Here is a 16,977-nt window from a genome sequence, read left to right on the forward strand (position 1 = left end):
CCGCTCCTGCTTTAACCAAATACTTCAGATGCACACAGAGAATACTGGAGGAATAATAGTGTGTGTGACACGGGCACAGCCTGATCCTGAACATTGGCAACCCATGCAGACTGTGATCTGAGTTAGGTCCAACACAAAGGGTCCCAAAATTGGCATAACTGCCACTGTGTATGCTCAGAGATTGTGTGTGCATGCACACACACACATGTGCAGCCTGTTACCCTTTCTACAAATATACTGGAAGGGCTGCTGCTCAGTGGTAGAGCACTTACTTTGAATACAAAGGGTCCCAGGTATAAATCCTTAGCATCTCCAAGAAAGGCTGGGAATGTCACCTGTCTGAAATCCTGCTAGGAAGTGTCAAAGATGGTACTGAGCTAGGTGGATCAATGGTCTGGCTCCATGTAAGATACCTTCTTAGATTCATAGAATCATAGAATCATAGAGTTGGAAGGGGCCTTGTAGGCCATCGAGTCCAACCCCCTGCTCACAGCAGGAAATCCACAGCTAGAGCATCTCCCGCAGATAGCTGTCCAGCCTCTGCTTGAAGACATCCAGCGAAGGGGATCCCACCACCTCCCTAGGCAGTCGGTTCCATTGCCGAACTGCCCTTACTGTCAAGAAGTTCCTTCTAATGTCCAATCTGAATCTACGCTCCTGCAACTTAAAACCATTAGACCTAGTCCTACCCTCTGGGGCAGCAGAGAACAAATCTGTACCCTCCTCTATGTGACAGCCCTTCAGGTACTTAAAGAGTGCAATCATGTCACCCCTCAGCCTTCTCTTCACCAGACTGAACATGCCAAGTTCCTTCAACCTTTCCTCATAAGACTTGTTCTCCATACCGGCTATCATCCTCGTCGCCCTCTTCTGAACCCGCTCTAACTTGTCTATATCTTTCTTAAAATGAGTCGCCCAGAACTGAACGCAGTATTCCAGATGAGGCCTGACTAATGCAGAATATAGTGGGACTATTACTTCCCTCGACCTGGAAACTATAGCTCTGTTTATGCAGCCCAAAACCGCGTTTGCCTTTTTTGCCGCAGCATCACACTGCTGGGTCATGTTCAACTTGCGATCCACTACAATTCCAAGGTCCTTCTCACACGCACTACTGCTAAGATTCCTTCACTGTGGAAGATGGAAAGATTCTGTCCATGCTAACCTATTCATTATTGCACAAACTTAGCTGTTCAACTGGGGGTGCATTCAGTTAAAAAAACAAATGGGCCAGTGATAAAAGGAGCTACTAGGTGAATGGTGGCTCGTGGTCTGTTACAGCTAGTGGAGCTCTGTCATATGGACTGAGAGCTGAATGGCAAATAACTTGAAGGAGATATTTAATGAAGCTGATAGGCCTTTGAAATGCAAATCATGCTAAAGGGAACTGTTTGCTTTTAAAAGAAGGCCTCATTAGCTGGCCAGTAATTAGTGTTTTAATGGCAGCCCTTTAGATTGCACCAGTAGAGTCATCAGTCCATCAAGGAACAACTTGCATCTGTGTGTCATTTATGTGGCTCTCAAATTGCACGCCTTTGAAACCTGTTGTGAATATACACAAGGCTATTTCGAGTGGCGCAGCAATTAGTCAATGAAGAACACATTGTGTTTTGATGTAGCTAATTGTTGCCAGACTATCAGGGTCTAGATTTGTTGGAGAGCTGACTGGCATGAACAGAATGCAAGAGGAAGAAAGATCACACAGTCCTAAATTACACCACTCATCTAGTTTTTCAGTACATAAACTGCATTATTAGATTGCCTGGCCTTTTTTGTTTACACTGTAAGTTTTAAAAGAGCTCTTAAGCTGCTTCCCTCTTTCAGCTTTCTATGTCACCACTTGCATTCATGTTGCACTTGCAGCAAAAAAAAATCAGGTTAAAGAATGTGAATATGGCTACGTGCTCTGATTGTCACCTTGCTGTCTTTTCCTGTATTCATCATGTCAGCCCATGTGAAGGGGAGAATAATAATAATAATAATAATAATAATAATAATAATAATAATAATAATAATAATAATAATAATAATAATAATAAATTTTATTTGTGAGTCGCCTATCTGGCCGAGTTAACGGCCACTCTAGGCGACGTACAGTAACATAATAAATACAACATATAAATCAAACAATAATTAATAATTAATCTAAAACCAATTTTCCAGTTTATAACATCATAAAAACTAGTCCACCCCAGAAGTCTTATAGGCCTGCCTGAATAGCCAGGTCTTCAGGGCCCGGCGGAAGACCGTCAGGGAGGAGGCATGTCGAAGGTCAAGAGGAAGGGAATTCCAGAGGGTGGGGGCCACAATCGAAAATGCCCTCTCTCTGGTCTGTACCAACCTTGCTGTTTTGATTGGAGGGACCGAGAGAAGGTCCTGTGAGGCTGATCTTGTCAGGCGGCATAATTGGTGATGCTGGAGGCGCTCCATCAGGTAAACTGGGCCAGAACCGTATAGGGCTTTAAAGGTCAACACCAACACCTTGAATTGGGCTCGGTAAACAACTGGTAACCAGTGTAGATCTCTTAACACTGGGGTGATATGTTCATGGCGACGGCTGTTCTTAATCAAGCATGCCGCCGCATTCTGTATCAGCTGTAATTTCCAGACTGTCTTCAAGGGTAGCCCCACGTAGAGCACATTACAGTAGTCTAAGCGAGAGGAGACCAGGGCATGTATTACCCGTGGGAGCAGATGGACAGGAAGGTAGGGTTGCAGCCTCCATATCAGATGTAATTGATACCAAGCCGCCCGGCTCACTGCCGAAACCTGAGCCTCCATGGACAGCTGGGAGTCAAGAATGACCCCAAGGCTGCAGACCTGGTCTTTCAGGGGCAATTTTACCCCATTAAACACCAGGTTTATATCTCCCAACCTTCCCTTATCCCCCACAAGCAGCACCTCGGTCTTGTCGGGATTTAGTTTCACCCTATTCCTTCTCATCCATTCACTTATGGAATCTAGGCACTTGGACACGGTCTCCACAGCCAACTCTGGTGAGGACTTAAACGAGAGATAGAGCTGAGTATCATCTGCATACTGGTGACACTGCAGCCCAAATCTCCTGATGATGGCTCCCAGCGGCTTTACATAGATGTTGAATAGCATGGGGGAGAGGATAGATCCCTGTGGCACTCCACAATTGAGAGGCCAAGGGTCTGAAACCTCATCCCCCAATGCCACCCGTTGATGTCTATCTGAGAGATAGGAATGGAGCCACTGTAAAATAGTGCCCCCTATTCCCAGTCTTCCCAGGTGATCTAAAAGGATACCATGGTCAACGGTATCAAAAGCCGCTGAGAGATCCAGGAGGACGAGGAAGGTATATTCCCCTCTATCCAACGTCCTCCTCCGGTCATCCACCAGAGCGACCAAGGCTGTTTCAGTTCCATATCCAGTCCTGAAGCCCGATTGGAATGGATCTAGATAATCTGCTTCATCCAAGTATGATTGTAACTGTTTGGCCACCACACGTTCAATCACCTTGCCCAAGAATGGCAAATTGGAGACTGGGCGAAAGTTATTTAACTCTTGGGGATCCAAGGAGGACTTTTTTTTATCATTAATTTTTTATTCAAATTTTCAAAGACAAGAAACAAAACAAAACAAAAACAACCAAACAATAAAATAAAATGTTGACTTCCGATTTGTCGCAGATCAGTTATAGGTCTACAATATATAACAATCCTATCTCTAAAATTATATTACAAAATCACTTTCCTCCAGTAGTTATCTTAATTAATCATCAAATCTCATAAACATTATTTTATTCTTTCCACAAAAAGTCCAAGAGAGGTTTCAATTCCTTGAGAGATATATCTTTCCATTTTTCTCCAAATAAACATATCGCTTAATCCATCTAATTCAAATCTGTTAGACCCAATAATTTCAATAGCCATTCTTCCATTATCTATATTAATTCCATCTTCCATCTTCAATAATCCTGTTCAATCCAGTAATTTCAGTAGCCATTCTTCCGTTATCAGTATCCCATAATAATCTTGTTGTCATAGCCATAGTCCAAGTAAACATATCAATTAATCCATCTCGTCAAATCTGTTAAGTCCAATAATTTCCATAACCATTCTTCCATTATCAATATTAATTCCATCTTCCATCTTCAATAGTCCTGTTAAATCCAGTGGTTTCAGTATCCATTCATCCATTATCAGTATCCCATGATGATCTTGCTGTCATAGCCATAGTCATATAACAAGAGTCTGATGGGAATTTCCCCCATCACAAATATGTCCTTGCCATCAATTCTGAATATGTTGTTGAAATATTGTTGTAAAGTCACATCTCTGCTCTGGGTGCATCTCTGCTCTGTCACATATTTGTAGTTAATTCCATAACTTTTTTCTATGTCAAGCCCCATCACATCATTCCAGTCAAGAATTCTGAATATGTTGCTGAAATATTGCTGCAAAGTCATATCTCTGTTCTTCTTTTTTACAAAATGCACTGGCTCATTTCTTAAGAGTTTCTCCACTGTCACATATCTGTAGCCAACTCCATAGATTTTTTCTATGTCAAGCTCCATCACATCATTCCAGTCCAGAAAATTATCGAAGACATTGATAACTTTACAACCAAAATCTTCATTAATTTCTTCAGAGACAACGTTGAATTCCTTTTTTTTTTACAATAATTTTTATTCAAATTTTCATAAAACATACAAAACAAAATCATAAAACATTCAAAGACAAAAAACAAAACAAAACAAAAATGATTAAACAAAAAAATAAAATATTGACTTCCCATTTGTCACAGATCAAATCAGTTATAGGTCTACAATATATAACAATCCTGTCTCTTAAATTATATTATAAAATCACTTTCCTCCAGTAGTTATCTTAATTAATCATCAAATCTCATAAACATTACTTTATTCTTTCCACAAAAAGTCAAAGAGAGGTTTCAATTCTTTAAGAAATATATCTATCAATTTTTCTCCAAATAAACATTTCGATTAATCCATCTCATCAAAATCTGTTAGGTCCAATAATTTCAATAGCCATTATTCCATTATCCCTATTAATTTCATCTTCCATCTTCAATAGTCCTGTTAAGTCCAGTAATTTCAGTGTCCAATCTTCCATTATCAGTATTCCATAATAATCTTGCTGTCATAGCCATAGTCATATAATAAGAGTCTGATGGGAATTTCCTCTATTCCAAATATTTTCTTGCCATCCATTCTGAATAAGTTGCTGAAGTACTGTTGTAAGGTCATATCTCTGTTCTTCTTTTTTACAAAATGCACTGGCTCATCTCTTGAGAGTTTTTCCATTGTCACATGGCTGCAGTTAATTCCATAGATTTTCACTATATCAAACTCCATCACGTCATTCCAGTCCAGAAGATTATCCAAGCCATTGATAACTTTATCTCTAATATCTTCATTAATTTCTTCAGAGATAACGTTAAATTCCAAACAGTAGATTTTATTTCTAATATCCATAAACTCCAGATCTTTTTCCAATTCCACATTTGTTCCAATCTCCAGGGCTTGTATCTTCCCTTTATTTTTTCTTTTCTCATCTCTGATCTCATTCTCCTCTCTCACAGGATCCCCTATTTCTTTAAACTCCTGCGTCATTTTGCTCAGTTCAATTTTCAGCTCCTTACTGCCCTGTCGCAGGGTTTGTTTCGTTATCTCAATCTCATCCATTATTTTCTGAAACATAATTACTTCCAGATTCTCAGCCACTTTCTTGATTGCCATTTTTAAAACCACGAAAACAAAGCAAAACAGAAGTAAAGAAGAACCACTTCTTATTTCAGCAACAATTGGGTTAATATTCCAGGCTTGATGACATCACAGTATAAACAGAGCAGCCTGCCTTATCTCTCTATGTTCAAGAATACAAAACAAATTTGGTTCCCAGCATCAAAACAGTTAGTGGCGTCGTGAAGAAGCAGATTCGTCGAAATAAAATAGACCAAAAAGAGAATAGTCCCAGACAATATAACATTCCTCGGAATAGAAATCCCTCTTCTGTTTATATCTTTAGGATGCACTTCCAGGACAGCTTTTTGCAACAGAAACAGAGATAAGCTGTTAATTTCGTGAATAACAGAGAAGAGTTATAGCTCACCCAGAAGTACTTCAAAGCCGATCAATTTGACAAATCTCCTTTTGCTGCAACAATTTAAACCAAGTAAGAAAAATAATAGAAAGAAGGGTGCTTGCCTGTTGGTCGGTTTTCTCTTTGAAGAAAAGATAAACGTATCGCATTAAACAGATAGAGCAAAAGTTTGGAAGTCCGTCCGGCATTGTTGGCTGGACCTTTTCTCATAAATTAATGAAATCCAGTCCTCCCAACAAAAACAGGCTTTTGAGGTTGATCTCTACGTTTCTCCCTGCCCGGGAGAAATTTCATCAGTCAAAAAAAAAATGTTCTGACTGATTTATATCTGAATAAGCTTCTTTTGAGGCGGGAGCCCGTCTCAAAAGCAGGCACAAGCGAAGTCACCCTTCCCGGAAGTCAGAGACAACGTTGAATTCCAAACAGTAAACTTTATTTCTAACATCCATAAACTCCAAATCTTTTTCCAATTTCACATTTGTTCCAATCTCCAGGGCTTGTAGCTTCCCTATCCCATCAAACTCCTCTCTCACAGAATCCATTGTTTCTTTAAGCTCCTGCGTCATTTTGTTAAATTCAATTTTCATCTCCTGTCTACCCTGTCTCAGGGTTTGTTTCGTTATCTCAATCTCACCCATTATTTTCTGAAACATAATTTCTTCCATGGTCTCAATCACTTTCCTGGTTGTCTTTCTTAAAACCACAGAAACAAAAATTATTTCAGCCACAATTGGGTTAATGTTCCAGGCTTGCTTATATCAGTGTAGACAATACAGCTTGCCTTATCTCTATGTATTCAGGAATACAAAAACAAACTTAGTTCCCAACATCAAAACAATTAGTGGCGTCGTGAATAAGCAGATTCGTCAAAATGAAATAGACCAAAAAAAAAGTTTTTGTTCCCCCCTCCTCGAAATAGAAATCCCTCTTCCGTTGGTATCTTTATTTTTTTTTTAATAATTTTTATTCAAATTTTTCAAAAGACAAACAAAACAAAGTCAAACAACAAAAACATAACAATACAACAAAAGAAAAAATATAAAATAGTTGACTTCCGATTTGTCGCAGATCAGCTATAAGTATATAATATACATCAAACCTGTCCCTTAATATATACATACAGGATCACTTTTCTCCATAGGCTATCTTAGTTAATCGTCAAATCCCAATATCATCATTTTATTTTGATCTTTCAACAAAAAGTCTAAGAGAGGCTTCCATTCCTTAAGAAATGTGTCTGTCGATTTTTCTCTAAGTAAACATGTCAATTTATCCATCTCTACTAAGTCCATTAATTTCAATAGCCAGTCTTCCGTTGTTGGTGTTGATTCCATTTTCCACATTTGTGCATATAATAATCTTGCTGCCGTAATCATATATAATATTATTCTTCCATATTTCTTTTCTATTTGTTTATCCATAAAACCCAATAAAAAAAATTCTGGTTTTGACTGAATATTTATCTTTAGAATTTTTTGCATCATCCTACCTATCTGTGCCCAAAATGATTTTGCCTTTTTACACAGCCACCACATATGATAAAATGATCCTTCTTGTTGTTTACATTTCCAACAAACATTAGAAACATTACTATACATTTTTGACAACTTTTCTGGAGTCATGTACCAACGATACATCATTTTATGGAAATTTTCTTTAAGATTATAGCATAATGTAAATCTCAAGCCTTTTTTCCACATATTTTCCCATTGATCCATTTGTATGTTATAACCAAAATTTTTTGCCCACTTTACCATACACTCTTTTACTTGTTCTTCTTCCATATCCATTTTCAGCAAGAGTTTATACATTTTCGCAATTATATTTTCATCATTTGTACACAAACCTATTTCAAAATCAGATTTACTTATTTCAAACCCATACATTTTCTTGTCCATTTTATATCTTTCTAACAATTGTAAATAGGCAAACCATTGAGAACTATATCCTTCCTTTATCAGTTGTTCTCTCTCTTTCATTATATATTCTCCATGTACATTTTCTAATAGTTCTTGATAAGTTAACCATTTCTCTTTTCCAGCCATTTCTCTTCTGTAAAACGCTTCTTGACTTGAGACACATAATGGTATTTTCGAATAGAACCTTGGTTTATATCTATTCCATATTTTCAACAGAGGACGTCTTATAAAATGATTATTAAAGTCTACATTTACTTTTACTGTGTCATACCATAGATATCCATGCCATCCCCACTTCAGGTTATGGCCCTCCAAATCCAATAGTCTTTTATTCCTCAATAAAATCCATTCCTTTATCCAGACTAAACAGCAGGCAGCAAAATAAAGTCTCAGATTTGGTAATCCCAGTCCTCTTTCTTTGGCGTCTTGTAGTAATTTAAATTTAACTCTTGGTTTTTTTCCTTGCCATACAAATTTAGAAATATCTTTTTGCCATTGTTTAAAAGGTAAATCAGAGGATATTACAGGTATTGTTTGAAACAAAAACATCATTCTCGGTAATACATTCATTTTTATCACAGATATTCTACCAATTAATGACAATTGTAGTTTATCCCATCTTAGCAGATCTTTCTTAATCTCTGTCCATAATTTTTCATAATTATTATGAAACAACTTTGAATTTTTATTTGTCATAATGATACCTAAATATTTCAACTTTTTCTCTATTGTAAAATCTGTCTTGTCCATTAACTCTTTCTGTTCCCTTAAAGTTAAATTTTTCACCAACATCTTTGTTTTTTTATTGTTGATCTTAAAATTCCGTTGGTATCTTTAGAATGCACCTCCAGGACAGCTTTTTGCGATAAAAACAAAGATAAGCTTTTTCGATTTCTTTCTTCCTTAATTTCGTTAGTGAAAGAGAAAAGCCATAAACTCCCTAGAAGTTCTTCACAGCTGATTCATTGACAAATCTCTTTTTTGCTACACCAATTTAAACCAAGTAAAAAAAGAAAATAGAAAGAAGGATGCTTATCTGCCTGTTGAAGTCCGTTTTTCTTTAAAGAAAAGATAAACGTGTCGTTGTAATCAGCAAGAGCTTGATGAAAATCCGTCCGGCATTGCAGTTTGAACCTTCTCTCATAAATAAATGAAATCCAGTCCTCCCCACAAAAACAGGCTTTATGGTTAATCTCTACGTTTCTCCCTGACCGTGAGAAAATCTTTATCAGTCAAAAAGAGCGTTGTGACTGATTTTAAAGCTGAAAAAGCTTCTTCTGAGACAAGAGCTCGTCTCAGAGGCAGCACAGGCAAAGCCCAAGGAGGACTTTTTCAAGATGGGTTTAATTATTGCCTCCTTGAGGGCTATTGGCATTGCACCCTCTTCCAAGGATGCATTTACTACTGCCCTGATCCCTTCGCTCAGCCTCTCTTTACAGCTCATAATGAGCCATGAGGGGCAAGGGGCAAGCAAACAAGTGGTTGGTTTCACAGTGACAAGCACCTTGTCCACTTCCTCAGAAGGAAGAGGCTGAAAAGTGCATGGAAGAGAAAATTGCCTCTTCTCTCTTTACTTTACAACCCAATGTGGGCTAAAACATAGTTTAGCATCATGAGAATTAGGCTAGGTGAACCTTAGGGTTGTGCATTCCCTGCTCTCCAGTGTGGCCAGGAGGAGGAGTTCAGAAGTGGCTGTTTCTGATTTAGATTAAGCACAGCTTGCTGTGTCATCTGACTGCAAAATACTGTTGTTACTATGCTTGCAATAAACCAACTTCAAACCATAATTTTAAAAGCTGGTTTGTTTCATTAAACCATGTTTAAGATTAACTACAGTTTAGGATTTCAGTATAGCACTGGCTTTTTTCAACAAACCATGGTTAAGATTAACTGTACCGTAAATTATGGGTGTAATGCCACCCTGTGGTTTAATCTAAAAAGAAAGCAAAAGCTTCCAATCTCCTCCTCACAGCTGCCCTGGAGGAAGAGAGGGGATAAGGATAACGTGTGAGTGTAAGGCTCGCTGCTGTGTGTCTTTGTAATGCTAAACCATGGTTTGGCATTATGTGAGAACCCTCCTGCATGCTGCAAGGAATGTTGACAGAGGCAAAGTAAAGGACCCCGGTAATTTCTTCCCTGGCTCACTGTTACTCTTCTGCAATTAGTATGTGTGTTGGGTGGAGGGTTTCTCCCCTTTTGCTTGCGGATTTACGTGCTATAGAACATAACTACAAAGAAGCAAACAAGAAAAATAACAGGCAAAAACTAAGTTTCTGTTCTCTCCCATTGTATAGGCCTATGGGTAGGGGCTCCTTCCTAAAAAACTAGGGGGCAACCTAGACATGTACTTGCAACTTTCAACTCTTACAAAAAATTGCTATCTTGGTGGAACCAGGGATGGGACCTGACGGTGGAGTACGGTGGCCCCTTAAGCACTTCCAAAAAAAGGAAATCCTTCACGAAAGAGAACACCGATTTGCGTACGGATGTGAAGATACAAATACAAATTTTGAAATAATTACAATAATTTAAATAGAAATTCAATACATCTCAGCATAGTAGAGACAACTGTAATCAGGTGACTGGCATGCCTGCTCAGGTTACTGCCCAAGTGCTAACTCTGGTAGGGCAGCTTCAAAGCCACTACTCTCCATTCTTACTGTTTCAATTCTTCAGACCAGACTTGTCTCAGAGAGCCCTTCATATCGAGGGCTCCTGCAAACAGAGGACTACTTTCTGACAGCCCTTCAAAAAGATGCCTGTCCTCTGTACTATAGGTCACATGACCTTAGGGGCCTGCATGCACATGAGCAGGCCTGGCGCCAGCAGATGACCAGGTTCGGCACTGGCTGAAGGCCCCTGCAGCCCAGAAGGCCGTATGAGGGGCCCTTCCTTAGGCTGGGAGGGTGGAGCTCCTGCTCTGTGATCAATTTGGGCATTGGATCATGGGGCCCATCAACCCAATGCTGCCTCAGATTGTGGAGTGGGAGCTCTACCCTCCCAAGAAACCTCCCCCAGTGCAGGTGGAGTGGGCTTAAATAGGCCCGCCTGCCTCATCTACCTCCCATGTCACTGCATCAATGTGCTAGCACACTGCAGGCAGATGCCTGCCATCACCCAAGTAGGTGACGGGGCTTCTCTAAGGCGTTAACTCCCCCAGTGCCATCTTGGGTGATTGTAGGCATGTGTGCACAGCACGCTAGTATGCTGATGTGGCAACACGGGGTTAGTTGGGGTGGGCAGGCCCATTTAAATTCACTGAGCCTGCATCTGGAGGGGGTGTTGGGGAGCATGACAACATGGGCCCAGGGCAGGCTGGTGCCCAAGGCCCTGCACTTGGGGGTGGATGTCATGTTTGCCTGAGAGAACTCCACAGGCAGTGCTCTGTTTATCTAAGACAGGAGTTGCCAATATTGTGCCCTCCAGATGTTGCCAATAATATCAATACCAGCTAGCATGGCCAATGGTCAGAGATGATGGCAGTTGTAGTCTACAGCATCTGGGAGGCACCATGATGGCTATCCCAATATAAGATATAAAGCTGTTGCATAAGTTTAAAAGTCCCCTGCCATCAATGTCATCCACAAATGAATGGACTTTGGTATATTTGTTGCCTGGGTTGGATTTTGATCTGTAGGGGCCCACAGATCACAATGTCCCAATCCAGGCTACAAGTGAACCATAGCCAGAAAGCAATAAATAGCAACCTACATGTGGAGCATATAACTCAATAGAGTGAGCTAACCACTGGCTACAGGTCAGTACATAAGAATATAAGAGGAGCCTGCTGGATCAGGCCAGTGGCCCATCTAGTCCAGCATCCTGCTCCACAAGCTAACTATATGCTCCACAAGCTAGAGGGAATTTAGCCTTGTTTATATATATTCTGGTTCAAGTGGAGCCCGTCCCTTTTGTACAGGCCCGGCTTGTCCCAAAATGCTTGTGCTTCGTCTTAGAGGAGAGCATTGATATAGTGAGCATAACGGAGACCTGGTGGAATGGAGAAAACCAGTGGGATACGGTTATCCCTGGATATAAACTATATCGGAAGGACAGGGAAGGACGTATTGGTGGCGGAGTCGCTCTATACGTGAAAGAAGGCATTGAATCCAGCAAGCTCAAAACCCCAAAAGAGGCAGACTCCTCCACAGAATCGTTGTGGGTGGTGATACCATGCCCCAGGAGGGACTTAATACTGGGAACAATCTATCGTCCCCCTGATCAAAATGCTCAGGGAGACCTGGAGATGAGATATGAAATTGAGGAAGCATCCAAACTAGGAAATGTGGTAGTAATGGGTGACTTCAACTACCCGGACATAGACTGGCCGCATATGTGTTCCAGTCATGACAAAGAAGCAAAGTTTCTAGATATTCTAAATGACTATTCCCTAGACCAGTTGGTCATGGAACCGACCAGAGGGACGGCAACCCTGGACTTAATCCTCAGTGGGGACCGGGACCTGGTGCGAGATTTAAGTGTTGTTGAACCGATTGGGAGCAGTGACCACAGTGCTATTAAATTAAACATACATGTAACTGGCCAATTGCCAAGAAAATCCAACACGGTCACATTTGACTTCAAAAGAGGAAACTTCACAAAAATGAGGGGATTGGTAAAAAGAAAGCTGAAAAACAAAGTCCAGAGGGTCACATCACTCGAAAATGCTTGGAAGTTGTTTAAAAACACTATATTAGAAGCTCAACTGGAGTGCATACTGCAGACCAGAAAAGGTACCGCCAGGGCCAAGAAGATCCCAGCATGGTTAACGAGCAAAGTCAAGGAAGCTCTTAGAGGCAAAAAGTCTTCCTTCAAAAAATGGAAGTCTTGTCCAAATGAAGAAAATAAAAAAGAACACAAACTCTGGCAAAAGAAATGCAAGAAGACAATAAGGGATGCTAAAAAAGAATTTGAGGAGCACATTGCTAAGAACATAAAAACCAACAACAAAAAATTCTATAAATACATTCAAAGCAGGAGACCATCTAGGGAGACAACTGGACCCTTGGATGATTAAGGGAGTCAAAGGTGTACTAAAGAACGATAAGGAGATTGCAGAAAAGCTAAATGAATTCTTTGCATCTGTCTTCACAGTGGAAGATATAGGGCAGATCCCTGAACCTGAACTAACATTTGCAGGAAGGGATTCTGAGGAACTGAGACAAATAGTGGTAACGAGAGAGGAAGTTCTAAGCTTAATGGACAATATAAAAACTGACAAATCACCGGGCCCGGATGGCATCCACCCGAGAGTTCTCAAAGAACTCAAATGTGAAATTGCTGATCTGCTAACTAAAATATGTAACTTGTCCCTTGGGTCCTCCTCCGTGCCTGAGGACTGGAAAGTGGCAAATGTAATGCCAATCTTCAAAAAGGGATCCAGAGGGGATCCCGGAAATTACAGGCCAGTTAGCTTAACTTCTGTCCCTGGAAAACTGGTAGAAAGTATTATTAAAGCTAGATTAACTAAGCACATAGAAGAACAAGCCTTGCTGAAGCAGAGCCAGCATGGCTTCTGCAAGGGAAAGTCCTGTCTCAGTAACCTATTAGAATTCTTTGAGAGTGTCAACAAGCATATAGATAGAGGTGATCCAGTGGACATAGTGTACTTAGACTTTCAAAAAGCTTTTGACAAGGTACCTCACCAAAGACTTCTGAGGAAGCTTAGCAGTCATGGAATAAGAGGAGAGGTCCTGTGAGAACAGGATGCTGGACTAGATGGGCCACTGGCCTGATCCAGCAGGCTCTTCTTATGTTCTTATGTTCTTATCCTGTTCTCACAGTGGCCAACCAGGTGCCTGGGGGAAGCCCGCAAGCAGGACCCGAGTGCAAGAACACTCTCCCCTCCTGAGGCTTCCGGCAACTGGTTTTTAGAAGCATGCTGCTTCTGACTAGGGTGACACAGCACAGCCATCACGGCTAGTAGCCATTGATAGCCCTGTCCTCCATGAATTGGTCTAATCTTCTTTTAAAGCCATCCAAGCTGGTGGCCATGACTGCATCTTGTGGGAGCAAATTCCATAGTTTAACTATGCGCTGAGTAAAGAAGTACTTCCTTTTGTCTGTCCTGAATCTTCCAACATTCAGCTTCTTTGAATGTCCACGAGTTCTAGTATTATGAGAGAGGGAGAAGAACTTTTCTCTATCCACTTTCTCAATGCCATGCATAATTTTATACACTTCTATCATGTCTCCTCTGACCTGCCTTTTCTCTAAACTAAAAAGCCCCAAATGCTGCAACCTTTCCTCGTAAGGGAGTCACTCCATCCCCTTGATCATTCTGGTTGCCCTCTTCTGAACCTTTTCCAACTCTATAATATCCTTTTTGAGATGAGGCGACCAGAACTGTACACAGTATTCCAAATGCGGCCGCACCATAGATTTATACAACGGCATTATGATATCAGCTGTTTTATTTTCAATACCTTTCCTAATTATTGCTAGCATGGAATTTGCCTTTTTCACAGCTGCCGCACACTGGGTTGACATTTTCATCGTGCTGTCCACTACAACCCCGAGGTCTCTCTCCTGGTCAGTCACCGCCAGTTCAGACCCCATGAGCGTATATGTGAAATTAAGATTTTTTGCTCCAATATGCATAATTTTACACTTGTTTATATTGAATTGCATTTGCCATTTTTCCGCCCATTCACTCAGTTTGGAGAGGTCTTTTTGGAGCTCTTCGCAATCCCTTTTTGTTTTAACAACCCTGAACAATTTAGTGTCATCAGCAAACTTGGCCACTTCACTGCTCACTCCTAATTCTAGGTCATTAATGAACAAGTTGAAAAGTACAGGTCCCAATACTGATCCTTGAGGGACTCCACTTTCTACAGCCCTCCATTGGGAGAGCTGTCCGTTTATTCCTACTCTGCTTCTTTCTGCTTCTTAACCAATTCCTTATCCACAAGAGGACCTCTCCTCTTATTCCATGACTGCTAAGCTTCCTCAGAAGTCTTTGGTGAGGTACCTTGTCAAAAGCTTTTTGAAAGTCTAAGTACACTATGTCCACTGGATCACCTCTATCTATATGCTTGTTGACACTCTCAAAGAATTCTAATAGGTTACTGAGACAGGACTTTCCCTTGCAGAAGCCATGCTGGCTCTGCTTCAGCAAGGCTTGTTCTTCTATGTGCTAAGTTAATCTAGCTTTAATAATACTTTCTACCAGTTTTCCAGGGACAGAAGTTAAGCTAACTGGCCTGTAATTTCCGGGATTTCTGGATCCCATTTTGAAGATTGGCGCTACATTTGCCACTTTCCAGTCCTCAGGCACAGAGGACCCGAGGGACAAGTTACATATTTTAGTTAGCAGATCAGCAATTTTACATTTGAGTTCTTTGAGAACTCTCGGGTGGATGCCATCCGGGCCCAGTGATTTGTCAGTTTTTATATTGTCCATTAAGCCTAGAACTTCCTCTCTCATTACCACTATTTGTCTCAGTTCCTCAGAATCCCTTCCTGCAAATGTTAGTTCAGGTTCAGGGATCTGCCCTATATCTTCCACTGTGAAGACAGATGCAAAGAATTCGTTTAGCTTTTCTGCAATCTCCTTATCGTTCTTTAGTACACCTTTGACTCCCTTATCATCCAAGGGTCCAATCGCCTCCCTAGATGGTCTCCTGCTTTGAATGTATTTATAGATTTTTTTGTTGTTGGTTTTTATGTTGTTAGCAATGTGCTCCTCAAATTCTTTTTTAGCATCCCTTATTGTCTTCTTGCATTTCTTTTGCCAGAGTTTGTGTTCCTTTTTATTTTCTTCATTCGGACAAGACTTCCATTTTCTGAAGGAAGACTTTTTGCCTCTAAGAGCTTCCTTGACTTTGCTCATTAACCATGCTGAGATCTTCTTGGCCCTGGCGGTACCTTTTCTGATCTGCGGTATGCACTCCAGTTGAGCTTCTAATATAGTGTTTTTAAACAACTTCCAAGCATTTTCGAGTGATGTGACCCTCTGGACTTTGTTTTTCAGCTTTCTTTTTACCAATCCCCTCGTTTTTGTGAAGTTTCCTCTTTTGAAGTCAAATGTGACCGTGTTGGATTTTCGTGGCAATTGGCCAGTTACATGTATGTTTAATTTAATAGCACTGTGGTCACTGCTCCCAATCGGTTCAACAACACTTACATCTCGCACCAGGTCCCGGTCCCCACTGAGGATTAAGTCCAGGGTTGCCATCCCTCTGGTCAGTTCCATGACCAACTGGTCTAGGGAATAGTCATTTAGAATATCTAGAAACTTTGCTTCTTTGTCATGACTGGAACACATATGCGGCCAGTCTATGTCCAGGTAGTTGAAGTCACCCATTACTACCACATTTCCTAGTTTGGATGCTTCCTCAATTTCATATCTCATCTCCAGGTCTCCCTGAGCATTTTGATCAGGGGGACGATAGATCGTTCCCAGTATTAAGTCCCTCCTGGGGCATGGTATCACCACCCACAACGATTCTGTGGAGGAGTCCACCTCTTTTGGGGTTTTGAGCTTGCTGGATTCAATGCCTTCTTTCACGTATAGAGCGACTCCGCCACCAATACGTCCTGCCCTGTCCTTCCGATATAGTTTATATTCAGGGATAACCATATCCCACTGGTTTTCTCCATTCCACCAGGTCTCCGTTATGCTCACTATATCAATGCTCTCCTCTAAGACCAAGCACTCCAGTTCTCCCATCTTGGTTCGCAGGCTCCTAGCATTAGCGTACAGGCACTTGTAAGCAGTGTCTCTCTTCAAGTGTCTTTGGCATTTGTGGTTTGGCCTGTGGTAATTTTGCTCTTCTGAATTTATATCCTGTGCTCCTGCTCTCACAATGCCTACTTCTAGGCCTACCCCTTTAAAAATTTCATCATTTCTTTGGTTTTTATCCCAGGGGGGAGGTTTATTCCGAACAGGAACCTTCCTCAGCTCCTGTCGGGTTTCCCCCCTCAGTCAGTTTAAAAGCTGCTCTGCTACCTTTTTAATTTTAAGT

The sequence above is a fragment of the Rhineura floridana genome, chromosome 4 (genome assembly GCF_030035675.1).
Source record: "Rhineura floridana isolate rRhiFlo1 chromosome 4, rRhiFlo1.hap2, whole genome shotgun sequence".
Lineage (NCBI taxonomy): Eukaryota > Metazoa > Chordata > Lepidosauria > Squamata > Rhineuridae > Rhineura > Rhineura floridana.